Source organism: Triticum urartu, unplaced genomic scaffold, assembly GCF_003073215.2.
Source record: "Triticum urartu cultivar G1812 unplaced genomic scaffold, Tu2.1 TuUngrouped_contig_4082, whole genome shotgun sequence".
Classification (NCBI taxonomy): domain Eukaryota; kingdom Viridiplantae; phylum Streptophyta; class Magnoliopsida; order Poales; family Poaceae; genus Triticum; species Triticum urartu.
In genome coordinates this window covers 28,021-53,747 of record NW_024114640.1, presented here as the reverse complement: position 1 = coordinate 53,747, position 25,727 = coordinate 28,021, and the positions used below count along the sequence as shown (strand labels likewise).

At 44.6% G+C, this 25,727-nt stretch overlaps 2 long non-coding RNA genes across 2 annotated transcripts; both read right to left on the bottom strand.

Annotated features, from left to right (window-relative positions):
- Window positions 1-6,548: 6,548 nt before the first annotated feature.
- LOC125527489 lies at window positions 6,549-7,666 on the bottom strand. Its single transcript, XR_007292130.1, has 2 exons — window positions 7,530-7,666; window positions 6,549-6,894 (listed from the first exon to the last, which is right to left on the bottom strand). It is a non-coding gene; the product is annotated as an uncharacterized LOC125527489 (long non-coding RNA).
- Window positions 7,667-7,753: 87 nt separating this feature from the next.
- Window positions 7,754-11,474, bottom strand: LOC125527488. The gene is made up of 3 exons (XR_007292129.1): window positions 11,066-11,474; window positions 7,991-10,450; window positions 7,754-7,868 (listed from the first exon to the last, which is right to left on the bottom strand). It is a non-coding gene; the product is annotated as an uncharacterized LOC125527488 (long non-coding RNA).
- Between the last annotated feature and the right edge of the window lie 14,253 nt (window positions 11,475-25,727).

The window sequence follows — 25,727 nt, the reverse complement described above, 5'->3', positions numbered from 1 at the left end:
GAGATATTATAGAAGTTAAAGGAGGGATTAAGGAACGATTCATGCTTTTGTTTCTACCACGCAAGGAGTACCAGGCAATTACAAACATGATGCGCAACGTGTGGAGTTTTCTATGCTTAAAAGAAGTAGGCTGGGGGCCACCGAAACAAGTCAAGAGAGATAGCGCACCATAATTAAAGGTTAGGAATAGTTATTAGATATAAAATCCAATCTGAGATGTAAAAGGATTGGACTCTTTTATTTTAAGGTTTATTTCCTTTTTGAAGTTGTGTGCTAGCGTGAGGGGCCTTAGGCCAGGATCAAGTCAGGTTATTATAAATAGTCATGGTGCGTACAATGTACGGGAGGTTAATTTTTATATGAAATAGACACGATGTGTTTTTCAGGGTAGATACCCATATCAAGTTTTGGAGGGATCTTTAGAAAACCTCTGTGTTGCGTTTTCTCTTTGTGGAAATTGTTTTGCGCGTGAGTACCTTCGTCGTGATTGGTTTTCTCGTGCTGGGCCGCAAGGTTCAAACCCTCTACTTTGTGTACATCGCGTGCGCAGGCGAGAGGTTGCTATTGCTGGTGGTGGAGTGTCGTGAAAGATCAGGCCGCAACAACAGATCGGATCTCACCACGAGGTTCGGTCTTTATTAGGTGGTATTCAGAGCAACAGGTTGTTCACGACGCTATGGAGAAGATGGTGAGGGCATCGTCATTCTGTAAGTTAAGCTATGGATTTCAGTTGGAGGAGGAAGGCCGCTGGGCTGGGCTTTTTCACACTCGTGTGGTGGTGAGAGAGAGATCGTGTGCCATGACGATCGATCACATGAGTTTGACCAACGCCGCAAGCATCGAGATGGTGGGGAAGTTGGAGCTATCAATGACACCACATCCACAACCATACTCGTTCTGTTGGGGTTATGAAGAGCTCACTGTCACGCACCAGACCAAGGTACCTTTTTGTTGGGAAAATATTTTTGTGAGGTTTTGTGCGACGTGATTTCGGCACCGATGATTTCGTGTCACTTATTGTTGGGCGAGCCATGGTACACAGAGCATGATGTTGTGTTTGATTGTCTAACACACACATGTACCCTCAAAAAGGGAAAGAAGTACGACCTCGTGCCCATGGGAGACGGCCGTTTTATTGCTTGGAGAAGAGAACATCAGAAGAAGATAAAAGAAGAGGAAGATGCAAAAAAGAATATGGTCGAAGCTACTGAAATTTCTACGGTCGCCGTTCAGTCTAGAGATAAAAATATTGGTCAAGAGATCAACTTGAAACCGAGGACAGTTTCTTTTCTAGGGGGAGAGAATGATACGAACACGGATGATGCTACTAATATGGTTGTTCACGATACTTTGTCGCATGTCAATGGAGTAAAGATGAAGGATATTTGTGTTTCAAACTATTTCCAGTCCAGTGAAGATGATGAAGAGGTGCAAGCATTGGTCGATGTTATGTGCATGCATGCTAATGTATTGCACAAGATGGGCGTAAGCCAAGAAAATAAACATTCACTGGCTCAGGACCAGATCAGAATTGTTTCAGGATTTGACATGCATGCAACCATGCAAGAAACAAAGGTAAACAAACGTGCAATGGAAACCGGCCTAGGATGCTATTCCGTTTGTGTTCCAGGAGGCGAGATCCATTCGGTGCATGCAACCAAGAACTATGGATATTTAATTAGAGATATTATAGAAGTTAAAGGAGGGATTAAGGAACGATTCATGCTTTTGTTTCTACCACGCAAGGAGTACCAGGCAATTACAAACATGATGCGCAACGTGTGGAGTTTTCTATGCTTAAAAGAAGTAGGGTGGGGGCCACCGAAACAAGTCAAGAGAGATAGCGCACCATAATTAAAGGTTAGGAATAGTTATTAGATATAAAATCCAATCTGAGATGCAAAAGGATTGGACTCTTTTATTTTAAGGTTTATTTCCTTTTTGAAGTTGTGTGCGTGCGTGAGGGGCCTTAGGCCAGGATCAAGTCAGGTTATTATAAATAGTCATGGTGCGTACAATGTAGGGGAGGTTAATTTTTATATGAAATAGACACGATGTGTTTTTCAGGGTAGATACCCATATCAAGTTTTGGAGGGATCTTTAGAAAACCTCTGTGTTGCGATTTCTCTTCGTGGAAATTGTTTTGTGCGTGAGTACCTTCGTCGAGATTGATTTTCTCGTGCTGGGCCGCAAGGTTCGAACCCTCTACTTTGTGTACATCGCGTGCGCAGTCGAGAGGTTGCTATTGCTGGTGATGGAGTGTCGTGAAAGATCAGGCCGCAACAACAGATCAGATCTCACCACGGGGTTCGGTCTTATCAAGCCATCCAAAAAATGTTAGCTATACATCTGTGCCATGTTAATTCTAAATTGATAGAACCCAATAGCAATTACCTTGAGTCTGTTTGGAAACGACAGCAGCTACCTTCACCAGTAGATAAAGAAAATACTTCTGTACTAACTGGAGGGCCGACTTCACGTACTATACTAAATGGTTTATAACTAAAACTAAAATGGAACTAATCTACTGGGACAAATCACAGTACTTTGCTATATGCATATTAGTATAGTATGTATATCCCAGTGCTGCTGCTACCTTGCAAGCAGAGGCTTGCTTGTCCTGGTTTCAGTACGCCTGCATGCACTGATCGATCAGGTCTAGAGTTCGGTACATCTGCATGCCCTGAGTGGCTGCGTCTCTCGTACGTCTGCATGCACTGATTCGGGTGCTGCAAGATGGGGCGGGGCGGGGTGGAGGTGTCCTGTTGGCGGCAGCCACTTCAGTATGGTGGAAGACGGCGACAGCGTGAGACGCGATCCGGGTGACGGCTGCGGCGGATGCACAAGCACGACGACGGAGAAGGAGATGGGCTCCGATGGCGGACGATCGGTGAGGCGAGGTCCTCCTGTTCAATGTGTGATTGATGCACGATTGATACGTGATTGATGCCTTTGATTGGCGAGGGTGTGGGCCGCTTTGCGGGGCGTCACTGGAAATCCGCGACGGCGGCGGCGGCGGCTCGTCTCTAATCTCAACGGTGGCGAAGAGGGCCGCGAAGGCGGCTGGGGCGTCCTTGTCGATCGACGTAGGAAACAAATCGAGAGGAATGTGTTGTACATGGAAAGGTTGAATTCTGATTTGTGATTTTTGAATCTGTTAGGAATGTGTTGGCCAAGGTAACGAAGCGAAGCGAAACCAAACAACAACTCCTTCATTAGGAGTAGATATATACCCGTGGCTAACTCTCCTTATCTAAACAACCACTTAGAAAAGGCAAAGGTCGATGCATTAGGAAAATTAAGATTTGGAATTTATTGTCATAAAACTAAATTTTATTGATTGGTAACGTGCTATCAGTTCCTTCCCGTTTATAACGTGTCTAGTTAGGAAACTTTGAAAAGGTTAGGAAAGTTTTTATTGTGAAGGTAAAAAAAACAACTTGAGGAGATATGGTGGTGGGATGTGAGACGAAAATAAACCAGACGAAAATAAACCAGACGAAAATAAACCAGACGAAAGTAAACCGTGGACGCAATCCTATCAACTCAGACATTAGGAGTAGAGATTAGTCGTGAATATTGACTTCATGCAAGCATTTCCTTGCCGCATGCAGCCGGTGTCATCTAGACGCCAATCTCGACCACCTCCACCCACCGCCGAACATTGGTAAGAGAGCAGATCTGAAGCAGAGAAGGAGGCAGCAAGCCAGCAACCATATAGAGGAGTCTATAGAAGAATATTTGATTAATGGAGGTTTATTATTAGTTCACAGGCATTCAGCCAGATTGTGGATTATCTTTTGACCTTTTATCGTTGGGAGTTTTTAACGGGGGTTTTCCTCCTTAGTTTGTGGGAACGGGTAAAGGCTTGCCATTTTTTAATCATCGGGATTTCCTTTTTTTGTTTTTACGTGATACTTTTTTCTGTAACGTTGCACTGGACGTGTCAGATGTGTTTTTTTTTATGGTAATGTGTTTTTTCTACCGGACGTGATAATCTGGGCCAAGCGTTTTTTCCTTCTATACTGATTGTAAATTTTACAATTGAATGGATTAATTATTTTTTATTTTGGTATGCATATTAATTAATTTTTTAACAGCATATTAATTAATTTTAATGCTGTGGATTAATGAGATGTCGTCATGTAATTTTTAAAGGAAGATTTCTTTTTAATTTGTGGGAACTGATGGACGCTTTCCTTTATAAGTTAAGGTTTCCTTTATTTTGTACGTGAGGCTTGCTTTGTTTCTTTTTCTGGTGCACGCCTTCCTTGTATCTTACGTGAGACTTTCCTTTATCTTGTACGTGAGGCTTGCTTTTTTTTTTCTGCTAACGTTGGACATGGGCGTGTTAGATGCGTCTTCCCATAGGACTTTTTTCTAAGTAAGGCTTGCATTTTTTTTTTGAGGATCACGTGTGGCTTTCCTTATTTGGTACGTGAGGCTTTTTTTTAACTAACGTTGGACTTGAACGTGCCAGAGGCATTTTTCTATAGGACGGCATCATCTGCGTTACGTTAGTTTTCCTTTTATCCTGATCGTAAGTTTTACAATCTAACGGTTTAATTAATTTGGATGATGTGGATTAATAAGATGTCAAGAAAGGTGCCTCCAATTAGTAAATACTCCCTCCGTTCCGAATTACTTGTCTTGGATCTGTCTAGATACGGATGTATCTAGACTCATTTTAGTGCTAGATACCTCTGTATCTAGACAAATCTAAGACAAATAATTCGGAACGGAGGGAGTATAAGATATATAAGATATAAGATAAGATATGGTGTCATTTTATAGACCGTGACATGTATGCAACAATGCAGGAGGAACTTTGCCACCTCCATTCAGAGCAACTCCAATAGGGCGACCCATTTCGTCCACTGCCATCCGTTTGGGTCGGCGCGGATAGAAAAGGCGGCCCAACGCGCCGATCCAAATGGACGCGTGTCCGCTCGACATCCGCATGGCGACCCATTCCCGGCCCAATTTTGGCCCAGCCATGGACGACGCCATCGACCTCGACGCCGCCACCGGCCTCGCCTCCCTCGCCTCGTCCGGTGCTGCCGCCCCCTCCAGGAAAGGCAAGCCTCGTGCTCCGCGCAAGACCGCCGCCGCGACCAAGCCAAAGAAGGCGCTGATGCCCGAATAGCGGGTGAGGGAGTCCTGGATTAGGGGGTGTTCGGGTAGCCGGACTCCAGGACTATGAAGACTAGTATAATGCCCGTGCGTTGCCACGGGCTTTTGAAATATTTTGCTGAAATTATGTAAACATAATGCATGTTATATTTCATATGTAAAAAAAAGATAGCACAGGTATAATCGAGTAATAATTTAAGTCTACTTCACTTACATTGTAAATTGTTAACAAAAGGCAACTTGACAATGCATACATATAGAGCGATGATCGACATAAAAATTTGTTACAAATTAATATCTATTTGATGCGTTCAACAAATTCTTGCACAATATCAGAAATGTTGTCTTTAGTTTCATTCGCACGATATTTGAGCAATTATAATAAAAATGTCTTCCTCACCGGCCTTCGGGTCCGTCAACTTTCACGCCAACCACAGTGGCCAACCTTGACCCAGGCTTCGACTTCTTTGCCTGCGCGATGGCGGACGCCTTGCTCACTCAAAAACAGCGTGATGGTCACCATCCACCCTACCTTGCCTACCGGCGGCACTTTCCTTCCGGCACGGGCTCACCAACCACCTCTCTCCCAGGACCTGCTCCATAACTACACGGCGGCCGCAGCCAACCATCCACCATGACCGCTCCACCACCACCCTGAGGCTCGACATGAGTCAACTTTAATCGTGTCAAATTTACATTGTTTGGATCCTCATGCACATTAAGCAACATTCTTAATTTTTTTCTGCCTATAAACCACTATTCTTCTTCGTCTTCGTTCTCCTGCTCCTCTTCACTTACCATCTCTAACTTTCCTATCCAAGCTAACCGCAACCATCAATGGCCCATCCGGCTCAAAATCCCCAAACCTTCTACACCCACACTATGAATTTTTAGGGACCTTTTGCCGATATTTTCTCCTTTCAAGTCTGCAAACAACAACATTAATGTAAAGTAATTAGTGTAAACTCGTTTATGCCCACTCATGGCCAGTACGACCACAAACTCTGCCATCTTGCCTACATGATGTGCGTCCACTCCCACAATTTTCCCCCTTACTCTGGCTAGGCCTCCATTACTTCCAAATATTTTGTTCGGATTATTTGCCATCAAGGATAAATTAGCATATGTGATAAAAGTTCATACGATTTGACACTACAGAGGTAGAGCAACATGAAAAATAAAAGATCATGCTTCTAATCTTCAGACTTCTGTAGTTAAAAAAAATGGCGATAACCTTACAACATTTTTCAGACTCCCGTCCTAATTGAAAATGATTGATGCATTAAGTAACACGTGCAACGCATGTCTCAATTAACATACACTATATCAAATATTTGTAATTCTAAAGAAAACTATCTACGCTATTCTTAAAAATAATTAAATGAAAATGCAATCTACGTGACGATTAAGGATTATTGAGGCGATAACTACATCCTTTTACAAAATATTTTTTGGGATGACAACTTAATTGTTTGAAGTGTATTGTTACCATTTACACAAAAATGAAGAGATGGTTTGAACAGTGGGCAAAAAGGGATCTTCAGACATCAAACAAGGTTTCTAAATCGACCAAAACAAAAATTCACAGACTAAGATAACATCATCCATTAGCTGTCAAAAACATCTCATCACTTGTCCTTTTTCTTCGCGGGGACAGCCTTCTTCATCCGGGCTCCCAGCTGGTGCTGGTTCATCAACTCGACACGGAACTTCTTGCCACCGTGAGTGATGGGCATCTAATCGCCCTGGCCCCCTGGATGGCTGTAGCAAGCTCCTCTGTTAGAATTGAATCACCAGGCTTGGAGCAAGAGAGGTGTAAACACAGAGAAAAACAATACAGCTCACTAATAATAGGTTGATGGTATTTCTTATACACAAACTGAAACTAATGACTGCTAGAATTCCACCATTCTACCGATGTTACAAGCACCTGAAGACATTATTATTCCAAATAACACCACCGTAACTGAAGCAACCAACAAACTAAACTCTAGAACATCGAAGGACAATCAGATTAATCCTTCTCTGAAGCTCGCATGACAGAAATGCCAACTTCTAACCTAGTTCAAAGATACTGTATATAATAGATTGGCATCGTTATGTCTAATATGCAATAAATTATGCAACAAATAGAATCCAATAAATCAAGTAAATCTAATTTTCATGCTTCTATGTATATTAGTTTTTTAGATTTAAGAGGAGAAATATTTCATGAACATTTAAAGTCCTCATGCTTTGAATTAGACGACACAAGCATTAGAACTGCATTTGCTTGATCCTTGAGTGAGACCTTTCTACTCCCAAGAAAAGAAAGAGAAGAAAAGTGTAATCTGGATGTGGCATCAATAGCATAGCTAGAAAGTATATATAGATGCAGTTGTTCGAGACTGACTAACCATTTTGCATTGAAGTTTGCAAATAAATCATTTTCATATTTGAACAAGGGGGCTTGTAAACCTAAGGAACAGACGTTTCTTTAAGATTTAACAAATAGCAGCAGAAACTCTGCATGAAAGAAACAATTCTGATCTTGAAACTGCATAAGGAAATATCATAGCAAAAGTTTAATATTGTCTGATAGGACACAACAACCATGTATCTTTCTAAGAAAGTTGACAATCAGCTTGTAAACAAAATACCTTGCTAGTTGCAAAACAACCTTCAGTATCATATTTGTATCATTATGTAGCAAAGGTCCCTACTTTATATTAGCCTAACAAACCTGCCGAAGCTATCTGCAAAACTCCACAAAAATCAGAAAAGAATTAAGAGAATTAGTATTAAAAGGAGATGAGCAGTATGCCTACAATGATGAAATAATAGGATGGATTGACATGAACTACACACGCATTAGTACCTGCAGTTCAATATCCCAACGCCCTTAAGAATTTCTACTACTCCTGATCTGGAAGTGTTCAACTTAACCAAATAGATTGTTACTTATCTTTGGCTCTGAACAATACTGACTTATAGACAGTTATAAGCATCAAGTTCAAAGAATCACAGATCAACAAGTTGTTGGCTGATCTGTCATACATGTATTTATTTTTTCAACAGTATGCTTGCCCTTGGGACAAAGCTTCGAATTGCTAGCATAAATATGTAATAGTCTATGTGAAGCAATAAACTGGGAATTAGAAGAAAAAAATCAACTGAAAATTATGTCTTATGATTTGAAAGAGCTTAAAAAGGATCCACTTTATGAGTTGAAACAAAGCACGTGAATGACATAGTCACAAAGATACGTCCGCCAACCTTCTTCCTCCCAGTAGACATGGAAATTAGTAGTCACCCATCTAGGATTAAGTAAATAAAAAGAAAGATGGAAAAGAGAGAGCACCTTTGATGAACACAGACAACCAAGCAGCTTCCCCTTGTTCTCGTCTTGGCCGGCACTACACCTCTTCCCGGTCGGCAACCTGGATGAGCGACAACCTGGCTGGCACTACGCCGAACGATACAGCTACCCGCAGCTCACGCTGCTCAGGCCAACCGCACATAGACCACGAACGCTGCACCACATCCTGGGCCGCTGCCCCAACATGTCGTCCAACAGTCCCAACTGGGGCGCATTGACGGAGCTGACAACCTTGCTGCTCCCGCACTTCAAGGTCCTCACCTAAGCCATGCCGACAAGCAGCCCTACCTCTTGGAGCTGTCGTCGCAGTACTGCCCGAGGCCGCAGCCTCGACACTTAATAGAAGATCCCGGAGCCGCAGCACCGACATACACCGCCCTTGAAAACGAAAGAGCCCCACACGACATCCAAAGGCTGGCCCTCCAAGGCAACGCCTCCGAAGATGGTTACGACATAAACACCGCCGCCACCCACTCCAGAAAACTGGAGTTTAGGTTCTCACCCGGAGAATCCAAGCACGTGAAAGGATAGGAAGATGTCTACGACTATGCCTCAAAAAGGTCACGGAGCTTTCGCCCGAGTCCCTGATCTCCTATCGGTGAGCTTGCTTGCAAATCTGGTCACGCAACGATACCCAGGCCATCAGAGCCAAGCACATTGTCTAGGGCACCCCCCCTGCCGTCAGCCGGCATAGCCCTCATGCGACGACCAGCTGCAACAACTCATGCGACATAGAAACAACACGGTTGCCAGGGTCAGATCTGAGTGCATCGCTCCAAATCACCATCCCGAGCCGGTGCAGCAGCCCCTGCCATAGCAGCCATCAGCCCGAGGCCGCTGCCCCAGCATTCTCTGGCGCCGCAACCACCGGCTACCCCGCTGCAGATCCACGAAACCAGGAGAACAACGTCATCAATCTGCAGAGCAGCACAGTCACACCTCCCGCCGCGAAGAAACGCACAACGCCCATATGTCCTCCCTCATGCATGCTAGGTGCCAGATCCACGCCCACCTCGCACCTCCGGCACAGACCAAGGCACCCAGCCGGCCGGAGCACCTCTACGCCTTACTTCGCCAGCGCACATGCCAGATCGGCTCGCACCCTGGCCGAACCCGCGGTCATGCGGACCAGTGTGCCATGCCGCCGCCAGCTCGCCCTCACCAATAAATATAAATGAAAAGTGGAATTATGTAGTCTTAATTGCACAATCAAATCATCCTCAAGCAAATAAAGAGGTAGTTGTTCATCTAAGGCTGCATACCTAGTAGTTGGAAATTGGAAGCACTTAGAAATAGGCATAACATATCAGAAACACAATTTTCTTTTCTATCAGGGATCTCCCCACATGAAAAGAAGATAGTATGCTCAAAAATCATTATTCATCACAAAGGATATATTTAACTAAAATGCATAAGACCAAATGTTATCCGAGTAGTGCTAACCAGAAACTACGTACGTCCATTGTGTCTATCATCCATACGTTCGGATAAAATATAATTTGGTCGAACCAAGAAATAAAATGAAAAACATTTTTTACTTATGCTAACAGACTACCTTGAGTTTCCGTATTCCTGCAAACTCGTGAATAATGTTTCCTTTTCTCTTCTCTTTGTAAGACTAATTCGCAAATTCCATCTGGTACAAATTAAAACATATAGAAATACCATGAGAATACTCGTACATGTCTAAAATACCAGTTGCAAACTGACCAAAGGCCTAGTAGCCCAAGTATGTAAATTGCTATCAATGAGAACTTATGCAGCAACTGGTGCAGACTAATCCTATATAATTAAAACAGTTAACTTCCCGTGTCCAGTACAGTCAATAAAGTATCACGTTCAAGACAAATCTGATATAGTGTGAATAAATCAATAAGTAAATCAATATGGTGCATACTCTAAAAGGTCAGATCTTTGATGTCGTAGAAGTTACTAATCTTCTGCTCGTTTCAAAAATCCCTACAGAAAAAAAGGAATACATTTCAAGCTCCAGCATGAACCAGCAATTTATTATGTGAAATACGTTCTTATCGGCAATAGATATTTTCAGATCAAAAAATAGTATCCAATCTTATAAGTAACTCTATATTATGAAACTCCCACTCATAGGTGTTAATATGAGACCTTCATGAAATAGATCTAAACCGAGGGTAGTATTTCATATCAGTTATTTTACCATATGAACTTGATACTATTACTATCATCGACGGCAAAACTGACACAATTTATTTTTATAAAAAGTAACCATAAGGAAGGCCATACATCAGTGCCAGCAAAAATATGATCATATACCCAGCACAAACTTATATGCCCAACAAAACCGCAACCCCAATCAAATAAAAGATCAGATGGGTTGATCCCTGAGATCGAGAAGATATCCTATTCTTCGCAGCTGCAATTGTTTGCCATCCAAACTGGTGGGCCTAATTATAGGCATGTAAATAGTCCTAACATGTATTTTTCATAGCAGCATCAGGTATGACTGAACTTTCTTAAAAATAGCTCGCAGCATGCTAAGTTTACCAAACCAACATACAAATGAAATATTAGAAAAGTCTACAGGACAATTTTTACCTTGATGATTAGTGTGGGCTCGGTTTTTGCTTTCTGGCGATGTAATCGGACATGGATATTCTTCACATCTGCAAGTGCCTTCGGCCGTGGGTGGAGGCTGACTGACCCCTGAGGATCTTGTGGCGGGTCTTGCACTCCAGGCAGTTCCCTCATGGTGCTCGTACTTGTAGCATGTTTGGCAGACGGAGAAGGCCACACCCATTGCAGGTGAAGTGCTCGACATGAGCCCCACGTCGTCCCCGCAAATGAAATATTTGATTTACAGAAGGGGTTGAGTTCATACTGTTTTTTAAAGTTCAGTGCCCATCTCCATATTAAAGACAAAGAGGAATTATTTCAGTTTGAAGTAGAAAGGCAATAACTTCGGAATTGCCAACCTGCAAATATAAAAAACAAAGCAAAGCAAATATTCTTATGATTTGGAAAGCTGACATCCTATACAATAAACAATATAAGTTCTAACAAATCGCTGGTTCAGTTCAAACATCAACACACATAACAGTGGCACTGATTCGCCATGAAACCGTGCTATTGAGTATTGAGAGACATAGCAGCAGATGCATTTAGATATATCTAGGCACAACCGCACAAGGATTCACAACAGTGATTATATGGGGAGTAAAAAAACATTTAGGCTGCATCTGGAGCTATCTATGTATGTCCAAATTTTGATCTAGCGACAGTATGTTTAAATATACACGTACACACATGTTACTACCAATAATTATGAATGGATTGTACCTTACAAATACACCATACTAAAACATTATATTCAAGCTATCAAGGTCTATATAGAGTTTCTTGAAAATAAAGGAACACGCAACTGAGTTCTCGACAACAACTTTCCCGAAAAGGAGATGCTCTAGAAAAGAAATGTTGATCCTAGCATTTGGCAATTTGTTTCAGACCAAGCTTCCTTTTCTGTGTGCCACCATGGTCGTAAATGTGCAATCTCAGATAGTGGTGCTGACTGTACTACTGAGATAATCCTACTTGTTGCCCGGAGCTTGACAACATTCATCCTTCTATAGGCTAGTGTTACAGAAAAGGGCAAAGAGCTAACAAAGGGCATACTCATAGTGCAGTGTTCCTTCCTACAACCCCTCGTTCCTAGTCAATAAAAGGCTTACAACAATTTATCTTGGCTCCGCATTTACTTTAGCTTGTCTGTCGAGTTAAACAAGGATTGAGCTGCAGGTGGTTGTCACCTACTTTGGCAGTTTTGTACAACTAAAGGCCTAAAGCTATCATGGCACAGTCAACAAATAAAACTTGCAAGTATTATGTACATTTAAGTAGCAGATGTTTCTCAACACAAAATGCAAGCAACTGTGCAAGTAGGGTCTAAATTCATGCAAGTAGTCAGAATATTTTCGACGCAAATTATACAAGTAGCAGGAAGAAACAAATAAAATGTAAATAAAGAATAATTAATTTCAGTAAATTGGTTTCTCCTAAGAAGGCAGGCAAGATGAACAGACTATGTAGCCGCAATAATGGGCCTGATGAATTAACAACTTAGCAACAATGGGCAACGTTGCGTGGACAGAGGAAGGGAACAATGAGTCAATCAAATTGGTGAAACAATCACTGGTGCCCTGCTCCGCCAGTCTGTCATGCATCCTTGGGACGGTGATCGGTGAGAGGTCGATGCAAGTGATGCCGCAGGTGACGCCCTCCTGCAGAAGCTCTATAAGAATCAGCAGAAAGAAATCGAGTTAACAGAGATACTTTTCTAAGGGCCTGAGAGGTTATATAATGAATATTGGAGCGTACCTCACGCATTAAATTGTCTACCACCCAATTTTTTTTGGAATTTTTTGAATTTTTTTAGTATTTATTTTGATTTTTTTGCGCAGGTGCAGATGAGCTCGGACTCAGATTCGAATTTTGCATGACAATTGTCTATTATTCATGCTATAATTGTGTTATCCGGAAATCGTAATACATGTGTGAATACATAGACCACAACATGTCCCAAGTGAGCCTCTAGTTGACTAGCTCGTTGATCAACAGATAGTCATGGTTTCCTGACTATGGACATTGGATGTCATTGATAACGGGATCACATCATTAGGAGAATGATGTGATGGATAAGACCCAATCTTAAGCATAGCACAAAAGATCGTGTAGTTCGTTTGCTAGAGCTTTTCCAATGTCAAGTATCATTTCCTTAGACCATGAGATTGTGCAACTCCCGGATACCGTAGGAGTGCTTTGGGTGTGCCAAATGTCACAACGTAACTGGGTGACTATAAAGATGCACTACGGGTATCTCCTAAAGTGTCTGTTGGGTTGGCACAAATCGAGACTGGGATTTGTCACTCCGTATGACGGAGAGGTATCTCTGGGCCCACTCGGTAATGCATCATCATAATGATCGCAATGTGACCAAGTGGTTGATCACGGGATCATGCATTACGGTATGAGTAAAGTGACTTGCCGGTAATGAGATTGAACGAGGTATTGGGATACCGACGATCGAATCTCTGGCAAGTAACGTACCGATTGACAAAGGGAATTGTATACAGGGTTAATTGAATCCTCGACATCGTGGTTCATCCGATGAGATCATCGTGGAGCATGTGGGAGCCAACATGGGTATCCAGATCCCGCTGTTGGTTATTGATCGGAGAGTCGTCTCAGTCATGTCTGCATGTCTCCCGAACCCGTAGGGTCTACACACTTAAGGTTCGGTGACGCTAGGGTTGTAGAGATATTAGTATGCAGTAACCCGAAAGTTGTTCGGAGTCTCAGATGAGATCCCGGACGTTACGAGGAGTTCCGGAATGGTCCGGAGGTAAAGATTTGTATATAGGAAGTCCAGTTTCGACCATCGGGAAAGTTTCGGGGGTCACCGGTATTGTATCGGGACCACCGGAAGGGTCCCGGGGGTCCACCGGGTGGGGCCACCTATCCCGGAGGGCCCCATGGGCTCAAGTGGGAGGGGAACCAGCCCCTGGTGGGCTGGTGTGCCCCCCCTTGGGCCTCCCCTGCGCCTAGGGTTGGGAAACCCTAGGGTGGGGGCGCCCCACTTGGCTTGGGGGGCAAGCCACCCCCCTTGGCCGCCGCCCCCCTCTAGATGGGATCTAGAGGGGCCGGCGCCCCCCAGGGCCCCTATATAAAGAGGAGGGGAGGGAGGGCTGCGCACCCCAGCCCCTGGCACCTCCCTCTCCCTCCCGTAACACCTCTCCCTCTCGTTGGTGCTTGGCGAAGCCCTGCCGAGACCCTACTGCATCCACCACCACGCCGTCGTGTTGCTGGATCTGCTTCCCCCTTGCTGAATCAAGAAGGAGGAGACGTCTTCCCAAACCGTATGTGTGTTGAACGCGGAGGTGCCATCTGTTCGGCGCTAGGATCATCGGTGATTTGGATCCACGACGAGTACGACTCCATCAACCCCGTTCACTTGAACGCTTCCGCTCGCGATCTACAAGGGTATGTAGATGCACTCTTATTCCCCTCGTTGCTAGAATACTCCATAGATTGATCTTGGTGATGCGTAGAAAATTTTAAATTTCTGCTACGATCCCCAACAGTGGCATCATGAGCTAGGTCTATGCGTAGTTTCTATGCACGAGTAGAACACAAAGCAGTTGTGGGCGTCGATATTGTCAATTTACTTGCCGTTACTAGTCTTATCTTGATTCGGCGGCATCGTGGGATGAAGCGGCCCGGACCGACCTTACACGTACACTTACGTGAGACTGGTTCCACCGACCGACATGCACTAGTTGCATAAGGTGGCTGGCGGGTGTCTGTCTCTCCCACTTTAGTCGGATCGGATTCGATGAAAAGGGTCCTTATGAAGGGTAAATAGAAATTGGCATATCACGTTGTGGTTTTGGCGTAGGTAAGAAACGTTCTTGCTAAGAAACCTATAGCAGCCGCGTAAAAATTTACAACAACAATTAGAGGACGTCTAACTTGTTTTTGCAGCATGTGCCGTGTGATGTGATATGGCCAAAAAGGATGTGATGAATGATATATGTGATGTATGAGATTGATCATGTTCTTGTAATAGGAATCACGACTTGTATGTCGATGAGTATGACAACCGGCATGAGCCATAGGAGTTGTCTTAATTTATTTATGACCTGCGTGTCAACTTGTAACGTCATGTAATTACTTTACTTTATTGCTAAACCGTTAGCCATAGTAGTAGAAGTAATAGATGACGAGACAACTTCATGAAGACACGATGATGGAGATCATGGTGTCATGCCGGTGACGACGATGATCATGGCGCCCCGAAGATGGAGATCAAAGGAGCAAAATGATATTGGCTATATCATGTCACTATTTGATTCCATGTGATGTTTATCATGTTTTACATCTTATTTTCTTAGAACGACGGTAGGTTAAATAAGATGATCCCTCGCATTAATTTCAAGAAAGTGTTCCCCCTAACTGTGCACCGTTGCGAAGGTTCGTTGTTTCGAAGCACCATGTGGTGATCGGGTGTGATAGATTCTAACGTTCGAATACAACGGGTGTAAGCCAGATTTACACACGCAATACACTTAGGTTAACTTGACGAGCCTAGCATGTACAGACATGGCCTCGTAACACAGAAGACCAAAAGGTCGAGCATGAGTCGTATAGAAGATACGATCAACATGGAGATGTTCACCGATGTTGACTAGTCCGTCTCACGTGATGATCGGACACGGCCTAGTTGACTCAGATCATGTTTCACTTAGATGACTAGAGGGATGTCTATCTGAGTGGGAGTTCATTGAATAATTTGATTAGATGAACTTAATTATCATGAACTTAGTCTAAAATCTTTACAATGTGTCTTGTAGATCAAATGGCCCACGCTAATGTTGCCCTCAACTTCAACGCGTTCCTAGAAAAAACCAAGCTAAAAGATGATGGCAACAACTATACGGACTGGGTCCAGAACCTGAGGATCATCCTCATAGCTGGCAAGAAAGATTATGTTCTAGAAGCACCGCTAGGTGACACACCCATCCCAGAGAACCAAGACGTTATGAACGCTTGGCAGCAGCGTGCTGATGATTACTCCCTCATTCAGTGCGGCATGCTTTACAGCTTAGAACCGGGGCTCCAAAAGCGTTTTGAGCAACACGGATATATGCGATGTTCGAAGAGCTGAAAATGGTTTTCCAAGCTCATGCCCGGGTTGAGAGATATGAAGTCTGCGACAAGTTCTTCAATTGTAAGATGGAGGAAAATAATTCTGTCAGTGAGCACATACTCAAAATGTCTGGGTTGCACAACCGCTTGACTCAGCTGGGAGTTAATCTCCTGGATGACGCGGTCATTGACAGGATCCTTCAGTCGCTTCCACCGAGCTACAAGAGCTTTGTGATGAACTTCAATATGCAGGGGATGGAAAAGACCATTCCTGAAGTATATTCAATGCTGAAATCAGCAGAGGTGGAGATCAAAAAGGAACATCAAGTGTTGATGGTGAATAAAACCACTAAGTTCAAGAAAGGCAAGGGTAAGAAGAACTTCAAGAAGGACGGCAAGGGAGTTGCCGCGCCCAGTAAGCCAGTTACCGGGAAGAAGCCAAAGAATGACCCAAGCCTGAGACTGAGTGCTTTTATTGCAAGGGAAGTGGTCACTGGAAGCGGAACTGCCCCAAATACTTAGCGGACAAGAAGGCCGGCAACACCAAAGGTATATGTGATATACATGTTATTGATGTATACCTTACCAGCACTCGTAGTAGCTCCTGGGTATTTGATACCGGTGTGGTTGCTCATATTTGTAACTCAAAGCAGGATCTACAGAATAAGCGGAGACTGGCAAAGGACGAGGTGACGATGCGCGTCGGGAATGGTTCCAAGGTCGATGTGATCGCCGTCGGCACGCTACCTCTACATTTACCTACGGGATTAGTTTTAAACCTCAATACTTGTTATTTAATTCCAGCTTTGAGCATGAATATTGTATCAGGATCTCGTTTAATTCGAGATGGCTACTCATTTAAATCCGAGAATCATGGTTGTTCTATTTATATGAGAGATATGTTTTATGGTCATGCCCGCTGGTGAATGGTTTATTCTTAATGAATCTCGAGCGTAATGTTACACATGTTCATAGTGTGAATACCAAAAGATGTAAGTTTGATAATGATAGTCCCACATACTTGTGGCACTGCCGCCTTGGTCACATAGGTGTCAAACGCATGAAGAAGCTCCATGCAGATGGACTTTTGGAGTCTCTTGATTACGAATCATTTGACACGTGCGAACCATGCCTCATGGGGAAAATAACCAAGACTCCGTTCTCCGGAACAATGGAGCGAGCAACCAACTTATTGGAAATCATACATACTGATGTGTACGGTCCAATGAGTGTTGAGGCTCGCAGTGGGTATTGTTATGTTCTCACTTTCACTGATGACTTGAGTAGATATGGGTATGTCTACTTAATGAAGCACAAGTCTAAGACCTTTGAAAAGTTTAAGGAATTTCAGAGTGAGGTTGAGAATCAACGTGACCGAAAGATAAAATTCTTACGATCAGATCGTGGGGAAGAATATTTAAGTCACGAATTTGGTACGCACTTAAGGAAATGTGGAATCGTTTCACAACTCACGGCGCCTGGAACACCTCAGCGAAATGGTGTGTCCGAACGTCGTAATCGCACTCTATTGGATATGGTGCGATCTATGATGTCTCTTACCGATCTACCGCTCTCATTTTGGGGCTATGCTTTAGAGACTGCCGCATTCACTTTAAATAGGGCTCCGTCGAAATCCGTTGAGACGACACCGTATGAATTATGGTTTGGGAAGAAACCTAAGCTGTCGTTTCTAAAAGTTTGGGGATGCGATGCTTATTACAAGAAAGTTCAACCTGAAAATCTCGAACCCAAGTCGGAAAAATGCGTCTTCATAGGATACCCTAAGGAAACCATTGGGTATACCTTCTACCTCAGATCCGAAGGCAAGATCTTTGTTGCCAAGAATGGATCCTTTCTAGATAAAGAGTTTCTCTCGAAAGAAATAAGTGGGAGAAAAGTAGAACTTGATGAAGTATTACCTCTTGAACCGGAGAGTGGCGCAGCGCAGGAAAATGTTCCTGTGGTGCCTGCACCGATTAGCGAGGAAGTTAATGATGATGATCAAGATACTTCGGATCAAGCTCCTACTGAACTTTCGTAGGGCCATAAGGACACGTTCCGCACCAGAGTGGTACGGCAAACCCGTCCTGGAAATCATGTTGTTAGACAACGGTGAACCTTCGAACTATGAAGAAGCGATGGCGGGCCCAGATTCCGACAAATGGCTAGAAGCCATGAAATCCGAGATAGGATCCATGTATGAAAACGAAGTATGGACTTTGACTGACTTGCTCGATGATCGGCGAGCCATAGAAAATAAATGGATCTTTAAGAAGAAGACAGACGCAGATGGTAATGTGACCATCTACAAGGCTCGACTTGTCGCTAAGGGTTATCGACAAGTTCAAGGGGTTGACTACGATGAGACTTTCTCACCCATAGCGAAGCTGAAGTCCGTCCGAATCTTGTTAGCAATTGCCGCATTCTATGATTATGAGATATGGCAAATGGACGTCAAAACGGCATTCCTTAACGGCTTTCTTAAGGAAGAATTGTAGTAACACCTCTCCCTCTCGTTCGTGCTTGGCGAAGCCCTGCCGGGATCCTGCTGCATCCACCACCACGCCGTCGTGCTGCTGGATGTCCATCAACCTCTCCTTCCCCCTTGCTGGATCAAGAAGGAGGAGATGTCTTCCCCAACCGTACATGTGTTGAACGCGGAGGTGCCGTCCGTTCGGCGCTAGGATCATCGATGATTTGGATCACGACGAGTACGACTCCATCAACCCCGTTCACTTGAACGCTTCCGCTCGCGATCTACACGGGTATGTAGATGCACTCCTATTCCCCTCGTTGCTAGAATACTCCATAGATTGATCTTGGTGATGCGTAGAAAATTTTAAATTCTGCTACGATCCCCAACAAGAGTGGCCTTGAACTTCTCCACGGCGATGCCTTCAAGAAGGGAACGACGCAGATAGCGCCTCCACCGATGGCCTTAGCAGACGCCGAAGGCAAGTTTTCACCCAGATCAGTTCAAAGGGATCCAACTCTCGTGCACGGGCCGCCGTTACCACCAGGCAGAACCCTAAAGCACCGGCAAATCAGCGAGCCGCCGGCACCACGGCATCCAGATCGCCGGCAACGCCGGGCCGCCGCCATCCCCCGCGCCGTCTGGGTCAGAGACGGAGCCGCCGACTGCGCACAGGGACCACTGCCGCCTGCACGCGCCGGAGCGCCGCCGAGAGCCCAACGCCCGCCACCGCTTGCCGAGGGCCGCCGCCGCGCACAACCAGCCAGCCGCCCACCTCCGGCGGAGGAGGAGGCCACCACCGCCACACTCGGGGCCGGAGACCCCGGCTTCCTCGTGCTGTGGGACTAGCACAAGAACCCGCAAACTGACATCGGAGATGTTGAGATGCAGCCGGTACAACAACCTAGGTGGTTGCCCATCTGAACGACCTAGATCGGTCGCGTCCACCGCCGCTGCCACGCGCTGCCCTTGACCGTCCGCCATCGCAGTTGCAGATCCTGGCCGCCGCGTCCCCGCGACACTGCCGTTGTACGGACAGTGCGGAACGCCGCCGCCTCGTTCCGATCTATGGTCGAGGAGATCCACCGCTGCTGCCACGCCACACGGGCTTTGCCTGGCGACGCCTCCGGCAACGGCGGCGGGAGGGGAGGAGCTTGGTGTGGAGGACGCCTCGAGCCGTCCGGCAGGGGCTGCCCCGGTGCGACCCGGCGTGGCCGCACGGGAGAAAGGGTCGGGCCAACAGTGGTATTTGATGAATAAATCGTTGTTTTACCCCTAAAAAAATCCCCCCTCTATTCAAACAGACCCGCTCCCCAATCCCCGGCCAAGCCCTGGCCAGGCCGATGCTCACTCCACCAGGTGACGACCCCAACAGGGTGTTCATGTTGAATGTTAGTGCGAGCTGGCGGAGAAATTACAAACAGCAGAGAAGGCATTAGCACAAGATGTCACGAGCCAGCTTAAATTAGCACGACATTATTTTAAGAAGCACAAGCAATAACATCGTAATTCTACTATCCTATCTAAACGACACAACATCATACAAGAAAAATCCCCCTCCCCCTTGCGTCGCCTCCCCCTGGGCGACGCCAGGGGCCCCGAGACCCTAGCTCCGCCAGCACCCTCCAACGCCTCCTCCTGCTGCCGCTGCCGCCAGCGTGGGCCGCGGTGCGGCGGGCCCGGTGCCGAAGGCATCTGGGCGGGTGGCCGCGATGGGGATCTCATCTGAGGCGGTATGGGTGGCTCCTCTCATGCAATCCGAAGGCGGCGACTGGGGCGGCGACCCCAGGCCGTGCGGCGGTAGCCCAAGCACCATAGCCGACAGAGCGGTGGCCCTGAATGGACAGCGGCGGTGGTCGTGCCCCATCCGGCGGGGTGGGCTGTTCTGGTCGGGATGGTGGCGCCGGTGACTGTGGATCCAACGCCCCGATTGGATCCATCGCGGGGAGGCCTTTCACGACCAGTGGCGCGCGGAGGTGCCGGTGAGGAGATGCCGGATCTCTGCCGGAGTACCGACGGCGATGTACGTCTTCGTGGCGAGGTTCCGCTCGGTTCCAGCCAGCCGCAAGGTCGGGTAGACGTGGCTTCCGGTGAAAATCGCGCCTGACTGCGGTCTTGGCGGACGATGGCGGCGTCTCGGACATCGTTCCCTTCTCGAGGCCTCGTCATTGCAGGTCACGTCAACCTGATCGAGAAGTTCCGGGGGAAACCCTAGATCTGGGTATACCGGATCGAACAATGACGGTGCCTTCGGTGTCGTTCTCCCTCCTGGGGCATCGTTTTGGAGCAAGTGCTGGTTGGAGGGGACAAGAGGAGGAGCGGCGGCGTGACGCAGTGGAGACTCGGCACTCGATGAGCGGAGATGGACTCGCGCAGGAGGGAGACGCTGTTTGGTGTCGTGGTGGCACCGATGGCAGCTAGATCGGGCAAGGTAGATGCAGCAGTACAACTCTGAAGATGGATTGGTGGAAGGTGGCTGCGGCGGCCTCATACCCGGCATGCGTCCTGGTTGAGGAACACGCCGGACTGGTAGGTGCCCATACCCGGCAGGCGTCCTGGTTGGGACCTCAAGTCTTAGATTTTAGGTTTGACTGCGATGTCTGTTTGATATTAGGCCTAGACTTTCAGCGCCCCTTCATCAATTGAATAGGAGTAGCGACAGATGTTGCTTAGACGATGGTTTTAGTTTTACTGTTGTATGACTTTGTAAAGTCTTGTGTCAATAATTAATAAATTGACCATATGCATCATCCAGATGCAAAAGAATAATTAATAAATTGACCGTATGCATTATCCTAACATAGAGGCCAGGGGTCTTCCTCCATTTCTAAAAAAAAATACAACAAAATGATACTCGCTTCAGGCAGAAGGTGAAGGACGAGAAATAACTAAGAGCACATGACGGATATCTACCTAGCTCTGGACATCACATGTTCATCTCTTACGCGGATGAGCAATGATTATTAATAACGAAACCAGAAAGGCAAATGTGTGCTGACATGGTTCCCCGTCGGCTTCTAGCGCTGGAGCAACGGCTCCGACGGTATGATTGATATTGCAATGTGACTCACCCCAGAGTGGAGCTGCAGCGGCCAGTTCCGTGCTGAGACATGGGCGTCAACCTGATGGCCATGACGGTGATCTAAGGTGGGAAGACATCACACCAATCTACTAGTGTCTTTCGGCCCTGGTGTGGAGTATTGACGGAGGTGATTATCGAGCGATCCATCTTCAAAATGTTAATTGGAATACTGTTTCATAACCGGGATGAAAACTCTTGTTTCGAGCCTTGGTTGGGCACAATGATGATGAAATTGCGTTGTTAATTAGTTGTTACTTTGTTGAAGGTGTTATATTTGCTGTTGTATTGGTCTTCATTGACGGATCTCGGTAACCAGGATGAATGTCCCTGTCCAGGCTGTCTCTGGTCAGACATGATGACAATGGCACAAGGGCGTTTATTAGTTGCGTTGCTGCGAAATAAGTTGACTTAGTCATAGCTATTTGTTTCATATCTCGTAATGGTTCAGCCACTAGTTGCCTTTAGTTTGTACTCTATTTAATAATTAACAAGAACGGTTGTGTGCATTACAACATTGCAAAGGTCGGGGGCGTTAACCTCCTTTTTGAACGAAAAAATACAAAGTCGAACCAGCAATGTGCCAAACTTCGACTTAAGTTAGTTTCTTCGCACTACTAATTGACTTTCGAGGTACAGTGAACTCTTTCCTAGCTCAGAAAGGCATCCCAGGGATTCCAACTTACCTCAGATCATGCTGTGTCAATATGCACCGCAGGTAGTTTAGTCTTCGTATCTACAAGGTGCCAAAGCAACACTAAGAAAGAAGAGATCAACTCTTATCTTCTTACCACACATGTAAAAAGAGAGGGTAAGAGGGAGCATGTTAAATTTTGCCAAGAAACATAGACATTTAATTTTCACCATCAGTTTCCTCTTAGTATAGTGCATTGAAACAAAAAAAAAGGATTTAGAGTTGACACCTTTTGTTGAAGAACATTCAGGGATCGGAACAAATCAGTAATGATTCACCCTATTATTATCAAGTGTAATTGGTTGCAAATTCTGGCGAGAAATGCCTACTTCTAATCATACTGGAGCACATGGTCGCTCTAACTTTCTCGAGTCACATCACATGATAGTCGGTGCATGCATCCACTTTCCCTTGAAGCAAATCAAGATTCTCCACTTGACCAAGGGAAGCAACTGATAGACAAACTGTACTAGAAGGCTAACAACAAATTGTCTAAGTCACACACACACACACACACACACACACACACACACACACACACACACACACAGATATATATATATATATATATATATATATATATATATATATATATATATATATATATATATATATATATATATATAGTGTTACTATTCATCATCCAGGGTGCAGAATAAGTTATTCTTCACCCGAGGTAATCTTATGATCATTTCATAATTAAATTACGTTTAGAATTCAAATAGTTACATTCCTATTGATTCACTACGTAAAATTTGACATAAAAAAAATAAAAATATAGGTCATAAGACAAGAAAATTTGTAGTTTATGTGTATTTTAGACTATGTTTTTACGTTTGTAATTTTACGTAACATAAAATATTTTTTACGGCGATTATATATTTTCTTACGGTCTCTTTTTACGTTGGAAATAAGACAAAACTTACGGAACGTAAAATTACGGTGCATTGATGGTAAAATAGAGGGGGGGTGAAGAATAACTATTCCTCAACTAGGGTGATGAATAGCGCGACCCTATATATAGTGTTACTATATCTCTACTCTTAAGGGAGCGGTTGGTAGTCTCGCTTCCAGGTTTTTTTAGTCCCACCTCCCACGGTTTTTTTTCGTCCTAAAAAAATCTACGAAATTTCGTAGGTTAACCAGGAACAACTCCCACCTCCCAGGTTTTTTTTCGTCCCACCTCCCATGGTTTTTTTTGGTACCTCGTCCCACCTCACACTAAGCCGCCACGAACCGCAAAAACTGCCTACCTTAGCCAAATCAACAAATCTCTCTCATTAATGCAATTTTCTTTAGGAAACAAATAATAGATTCTTTCCTACCTTAGCCAAATCAACGGATCTCTTCTATTAATGCAATTTGCTTTAGTAAATAAATAATAGATTCTTTCCTACCTTAGCCAAATCAACGGATCTCTCCCATTAATGCAATTTGCTTTAGCAAACAAATAATAGATTCTTTCCTACCTTAGCCAAATCTACGAAATCTCTCTCATTAATGCAATTTGCTTTAGGAAACAAATAATAGATTTTCAGGAAACAAATAATCTCTAATCTCTAATAATGTCTACTCCTAATGAAGCAGTTGGTAGTCTCCTCCCACCTTCCATGGTTTTTTTTGGTACCTCCTCCCACCTTCGCTGGTTTTTTTTCGTAGATTTTTTTCGTCCCCTCCCCTCACTTCATCGATTTATTTTCGCGTCACCCTCTCACACAACGAAAGAAATCTAAACATATCAGAACTTTCCATACTGGCGCAAGTTATTTAGTAATGTAGAATCAATCACGAACAATCTGTAAAGATCAAATCTAAATTAATTAACCTTACCTTAAATCACTCAATTACATTAATTAGAAAACAAATAATTGATTTTCAAAAAATTGCTCAATCACGTAAACCTTACCTTAACTCACGGATGGTAATCAATCTCCAAACAAAGGAAACAATACATCAAGGGAGCAGTAAATAAATTCCCTTTCTTATGACATGTATATGACCTTTCCTTCCCTCTACGTTGTCGAGCGTTCTTGATTCTCGAGGCCGATGCTTGGGCTGCGTCACTGGGTCTCGACGGTGCTGGAGGACGAGGACGGCGAGGCCGGGTGCCGCGGCACCGCGTTGGCCGCGGCCGGTGAAGGGGGCAAAGAAGGGCGGCTTCCTTGGCCCTGGCCATGGCCGTGACCCTGGGAGTTGGTGCGGTGGAAGTGGCACTTGAAGGACACGGCGTGGGTGGCCGATTTACATGACCCGGGCCACCTCCTCCGCGTATTCTTGGAGCTGTGGCTGGCCGATTTACATGAAATTAATTCCCTCAGTTGTGGTGGCAAATATAATACACATAATCCATATTGTTATGTACTAGCGTGTGTGTGTGAAATAGATGAATTATGGTCCCGTACCCAATAAGATGGATATATGTGTGTGTGTTAGAGAGAGAGAGAGAGGGAGAGGGGGAGAGTGAGGAAGAGGGAGGCAGAGAGTGTGTGTGAGGAATTGATGGTAAAAAAGGTCGCCAATGTCACTTGATATATATGAGAATATTAATATTGAACTTTTAAAGTTAATGTGGCCCTGTTGCAACGCACGGGTGTTCTTCTAGTATATATAGGACAACAGTTTGGGACACCTAGGTGCCCAGGCTCCTTACCTCGTGACCGTCAGATCTTAGACAGATGCATGTAGATAGTAATGGGTGCGAGTATATTAAGCGACTTCCATATATGCTTTATGGAAGTAATTAGCAAGTACCAATAAATGTATGATTTAGGTGTATTAATAACATGCGTTGAATAGGAAAGTGATAAATGCAATTTCTTCTTAATTTATTTCATTGGACGTATAACAGAAACTCCTATGAAGGTATATACATACAAACTTAGTATTTTTATGCGGCTTGCATGTGTGTCCTTATGCATATTATATAAATGCACGTACTAATGTTTTGGGTATATGCCTACCTTTGATGTATTCTCGACCGATAGTTTGTACTTAATCTGGGGTACATCACATGCGAGTATATGGATTTTGGGTATATAATTTCTGAGTATGTCACATTTATTTATATTCTTGGGGTATACATGTTTTTGGGTATGTCTCTAGTATCTTTTTTAGGTATGTCTCGAACGAGTATACATGTATCACCAAAGGGTCTATCATTTTCTGGTATATCCCTATGCAAAAGTATATCAGTTTTGTGTACATCTCCAAGGAATATAAGTGTACTAGAAAAAGTATATGGATACGATATCTTAGGTATATGTACGAATGAAAAAATTGGCCATCGGCATCAGCATGTTTTGTACAAACCTAA